We start from the raw sequence: 6000 nt of genomic DNA on the forward strand, positions 1-6000 counted from the left end.
TCACCTGTCTCCCTGGAGCATAGCACTGGGCTTGTCACGTAGTAGGGCTCGAAAAATTCTAAATGAATAATAAACGACTGCCCTCTCCTTCCTCGTCCTGCTTTCATGACCTCAAATCCAACAGGGCCGGAAGAGAAACGCAGCAGCGGAAGCATGACTAGGAGGGCTCCCTGCAAGGAAGCGCTCCAGGGCAGCAGAGTGGCTCCGGGACGCCCCCGGCAGAGATGTAATTTACAGGTTGTCTTGATGTGACTCGATAATGCAATAATTGACGAACTGATCGCATAATGTAAAACCGTCTGGCTCTGAATAGACCGCTCTCAGAGATGAAACAAAAATGAGAGCGTGTCTGCATAATCGGTGTGTAAACGCAAGCAGGGTATTAAGCATTCCTTTTTATTCTTACAGAGCTGAAATGAGACGAGCTCTCCCCACCCCAAAGCAATCTCTCTCTTTCTCTCTCTCTCTTTTCTCTGCTAATAAGCTCTGAGCAATTTGGAGGTAAGGTGTGATATTGCTCTCACAGATAAATAATAACAAACAAAAAAAAAATCATAATGTTGTTGTGATTATACCTCACTGACTAAAGGGAATTAAAGGTACATTCTTTTATTATTAGTTTACTGATCCTGGGCATCCGACTCCTCATAACTGCTCAATATATCACACTAGTTAATCATTCTTGTCATTATCTTTAATGTCTTATTAGAGGGCTTCATTCATCTGGTTTTTATCTGTTTCATTGGAAGCAGTTTTAATCTCACTTCCGCAGCGCTGATAAGCCTGTTAGTTTGCACAAATTGGTTTTGGTGACAATGTGTAGATAGCAATAACGTGGCATTTCCAAACGGAGAGGAGAAATCTATTCAGGTCCAAAAAGCCAGGTGGCTTGAGCAAAGGAGTTGTGGAGACAGTGGTCTTGGCTTCCTACAGGAAAAATGAAGATGGTAGACAAAAGGATGAGAAGAAGGGGGACCAGGAAACTCAGATAATTTGTTACAAGAGCCCCGCACCCGCACCCACAACCCGCACCGGTCCAGCCCCGCAAGTCAGAGAGCCAGCGGTGATGGCCGCGTCTGACCACTAGATGGCCGCATTGAGTCAACAGTGTCCCACCGCAGCGGTGGAAGAGGACGCACGTTTAGTGGCAGCGCTTTGCCCCCCAGACTGGAGCACCCAACTCTCAGATTCCACTCTGAGGGTGCTCCCAGCGCAGCCAGAGGTCTTTCCTGAGAGAACTTGTCAGAGTTTCCTTCCTGATCTGGGGCGCTTCATATCAGGCTGTCTTGTGCCATCTATCCAGCCAATGAAGCAGCGTTCATCACTTCCGCCTCACTTTAGGTTGGCCTGACTGTAGGTTTCTTCGAATAAAGGAGGCAATAAGCCTATCAGGTTCAGTAACTCAAAAATGCATTCATCGTAGATGCTAAATACAGTTTCCGCAGGTGTCCAGGTTGCCAGTCGTCTTTCGAGGGCAAGGGGCCGCGGACGGGTTGGGGGGGCGGGGGAGGGGAGGGAATCAATAAACTGTCGATCTGATTGGCAAAGTTCGGAATGTCTGTCAGGTTTAAGAGGCAGCCTCTTGAATTTCCTGACTCCTGCTGCTCGGGTCCTGGTACTGAAACCAGAACATGAGGCTTGTCTATTACAGTCCTGGCCCCTTTCTCGGGAGTGTTGATCTGGACGCAGGTGTCTGGAAAGATTTAAATCCAAAATCACTCTCCAAATGCACTAAACTCTATCAGATTTATACTTCACACGCACACGCAACACCAAAATAATAATAATAGGGAAAGGAAGCATTTCAGACAAAAAAAAAAAATGTGTCTCATAATAGACTTCCAAATCACTTGTTTCCGAGGCAAACAGATACCAACCAGATGCAGACAGTCAATTAGCTGGTGGTGTCTGGGGTGGGAGGGCGCTAATAATATTCCAAAACCCTCAACTGCCAAAACACTTCGCAGATCCATTTTCAGACCCTCTGCTTTTCGAGGAACATTCGGTTCATGTTTGTTTGATTCATTCTCACAACTCAAGTGTTGATATAAAGTCTATTTATGCAATTCTGAGACCTCTTGTTTTTAGAAACTCAGGAGGCCACACTTCCCTCAGACCTAGGCAAAGTATGAACGCCTCTCTATTTTAGAATCTGAAACTCGGTCGACATTTCAGACAGTCTCAGCTAAGTTCTCACAATCCCTCTTTATCCCATGTTCTGATTTGCCTGGTTTAAAAGCATATCCATCTTGTGACTACTCTGTGGAGCAAAGAATTGGGGATGACGTTTAATGCGTTGCTTCTGATCTGAGCCTCCAAAGTGGAAATAGAATCTCAACACTAAGGGATAAAGAGGCTGGTTTCCTGCAGCTGCCTTTAGCTGAGCTCTCCCTCTTGAATGAGGTGCCATTGGGCAATCATGGCAAGTAATAATGTCTAGAACCCAGGAAACCAGCTAGGTTTACATTTCTTTCCAATGTGGTGCTGTTCGTTCATACAGAAATGATAGCACAGGGCAACTGGGTACCTGCCTGGGGCCATGTGAGTGCAGCCTCCATCATTATCCAGCCCCAGGGGGGACATAATGGTTATGCACATGGTCTGACGAGAATGTGGCACAGAATGCACTGCTCCACGGCTGCATAGCATTAGACGAATCGTGCCAGCCGCTCCCACACAGAGCCAGGTCTACTTGAGAGGGGCAGAAGGACCCCACATGAGGCTAGAGACTAAGCAACTCATTCCTCTGCTTTTTCATGTCCTTACGCTGAGAACCAGAAAGCCGCATGTGTGAGGACACACTTTATCTATGTATAAAGTGCCGAGTGCATAGGAGTCAGATCTGTTAATAGCCTGATCCAAGTGAACAAGGGCTGTCGGAAAACAGAAGCCAGGAAAAGCAGACACGTGGCAAATGGTCCATCTGCCCGGGCCCAGAATCCAAATATTACAGACCCGATGTTGGGAACACAGATGTAACTGCCAACGGGGGTTCCTGCCAAACTTCTTCAAAACTTTCTGTGGTGCAGCTGACACCTATTTGAAAGTTTCTCCCTCCTTCTACCCACTGAGATAACGTCAGGTTTCTCTGACCTGAGTGCAGAGGGAGAATAAAAATCAAAGTAAGCTGTGTTTCTCGGACTCCGTAGTCTGTCTTAGAACAGCATCTCTGCCTCCCTGTCCCCACGGGATCGCCCACATCCCTTGGATTCCAGATGGTGTCCGCCGACTCTCTCGGCGCTTCTGCTGATACCTCCCGCCGAGACCACAGACACCTAGACCAAGGTGCAGATCCTAGGGTGTCTCTGGGATCTGGGCGCATCCAGGGAAGCCAATGCTTCTGTTACGCTCTTCTATTTCTTTTTTTTTTTAAATATGTATTTATTTGGCTGTGCCGGGTGTCAGCTGCGGCACACAGGGTCTTCATGGCGTCACGTGAGATCTTTCGCTCAGGCCCACGGGCTCTTCAGTTGTGGCCGGTGGGCTCCAGAGCTCGAGGGCTCAGTAGTTTGGGTGAGCGGGCTTAGTTGCTCCACAGCGTGTGGGATCTTAGTTCCCCAACCAGGGATCGAACCCGCGTGCCCTGCGTTGCAAGGCAGAGTCTTCACCGCTGGACCAGCAGGGAAGTTCTGTTGTGCTCCTGTTTTATAGCTGTCCCTTCACCCAAGAATTTGGGTTTACCGTGGGGTCTGGGTTCTCAAAGATAGATGTCAGAATTTCCTCTTTCTCTCCCTTTGCTTCATGGCCATGGACCAAGCACACACCCTTTGGCCTTCTTTCTCTAGGACATGCTCTTTCTCAGCATTTCTTTGTGCCTCCATCAAGTAGGTGCCAGGGGGCCAGTGAGGAGGGCTCCCCAGATGGAGCCCATTTTTGGTATCCAACAGCATCGGCTCAATCTGGGACCTCCCCAAGCTCCTGAATACACACACACATACAGACTCCACACCTGCATATCCCAGGGCTCAGGACTCTTAGAAGTATTTCTTCTGTTTTCATTTGAGAGCATCTATTGAGTCCAATTTAATATCTGGGAAGATGTACATAACCCAGATAAAATGAGTTCCAAGTTACAGCCCCATCTACAAATTAAGTCATATTCAAAGAAATCCCATCTTTCTAGCTTTTTAGAGAATTTTAGTATTGAACAGAATCTCTTGGAAAAAAAATGTCAAAGGAGCCCAATTCATAGTTCCTAGTAAAAACTTCTTAAAAATTACCTTTCCTCCTTCCTCTGATTCTCAGGATAACTCACCTGCCCCAGGAGATCTGAATCCTTTCCCCAAGGAGTCCTGTGGGTACCCGTGTGAGTTCTTAGCTTTCCCCTGTCTCCCCGTTGCTTCCATTTCTATTATCTCATTTTCCCCATGAGTAAAGCTCAGTCCTTTTATATGCAGCCCCTCCCCCACAAACATCATACATCTCTTTTCTGCTTCTCACCACAAGTCATTGGAATTCTGCATCATCAAAGTCCAAGAATTGAGCCTCAGATTCAGTCTTCTGTTTCTCAAGGTAGAATTCTTTATATAGAGAGTGGGGAATGGAGACGCTGAGGATGCCGGACTGTGTCCCCTACGTGTTTGCGGTGATGGCGGGTGGTGGCGGAGTGGACAGTGACTCTCACATTAACGCTTTATGTCTTCAAAACACAAAGATGGAGGCTGAGTTGTAATCACACACCTCTCCCTATGGTCTAAACCAATTGAGAAATAGGTACTACAGCCATAGGGGGACCCAAATAGAAATTTATCTGTTGGCAAACCTGGATTGCAGAGCCTTAGACCTGTGATCAAAATCAGGCTCCTCCCTGCTTTCCATCACACTTAGTTCCTAGGTCTCCAACAAGGGAGACAGAGACTGAAAGCCAACCTCATCCTCCCCGTCGGCCACCTGCAGGAGCCTTGTCTGTCACTCACCTTCCTATACTCAGAGGGCCCAAGAGCCAAGAGGCGGATGAACATCTAGACTTTCCTGCAGAGGTGCAGGGTCAGAAGGAAGGATGCTCACCTGAAGTGAGAAGACCTTGGAGGGGTTGAGCCATGGCCGCCCCTGCCCTTCATCCAATCAAATGAGTCACCCTACTCTCATCACCCAATGCAAAATCCTCTCCCGTGGTGGTTTAGTCGCTAAGTCATGTCTGACTCTTACAACCCCATGGATTGTAGCCCGCCAGCCTCCTCTGTCCATGAGATTGTCTAGGCAAGAATACTGGAGTGAGTTGCCATGCCCTTCTCCAGGGGATCTTCCCAACCCAGGAATCGAACCTGGGTCTCCTGCATTGCAGGCGGATTCTTTACCAACTAAGCTATAGGGGAAGGTTACAGATCCTCTCCTAGGACTTTCAAAAGCTCAACAAAAGCCCACTCCATGCTAATCCAAGGCATAAAGATAGAAATGGAGAGAAAATAATCTGCTACAATTAATAAGCCTGAGTTTCTGCATACAAAAAATTCCTTCCAGACATTGATCTCTTTAAGGATTTTGTTGTCTTTCCTTATTGAAAAGATTTTGGGTGTCTTTTCACATGAAGTAGCAGGAAGAAAAATAGAATAAGAAGAGTCAGCAAACAGGGTTCTAACTCAGATTTTCACTCAAGCTCTTAAGTTAGAATTGTCCCCAGCACTCTGTCTCTCAGGTTCCTGGCAGACCACTGGCCAGGCAGCCCTTTATCCGTGTACCCGAGGGTCCTCCTTGGTTCAGCAGTCCAACCTCTAACCTGTATGGAAGAGAGGACACCTCCTTCACAGCAGTTTTATTTTTTAAAGAGCTATAATCTGAGATCCTAGGGGTTGGAAACTGCAGAGAAGCTAAGAATAGTCCCTAGAACAATAACTGCCTCTGCTGAAATAGTGGCTCTACCACTATTTAGCTGCGTGACCTCTGGCAAGTTATTTAACCTCTCAATTTCCTCACCTATAAAACAAGAGATATTAACAGTGTAAGCCTATTAGGGAATTAACTGTCTTAGGGTTTGTAAACACTGGAGTAGTCACTGTCACA

This window comes from Giraffa tippelskirchi, chromosome 5 (genome assembly GCF_054371585.1).
Source record: "Giraffa tippelskirchi isolate mGirTip1 chromosome 5, T2T-mGirTip1v1.2.pri, whole genome shotgun sequence".
In the NCBI taxonomy this organism is placed as follows: Eukaryota; Metazoa; Chordata; class Mammalia; order Artiodactyla; family Giraffidae; genus Giraffa; species Giraffa tippelskirchi.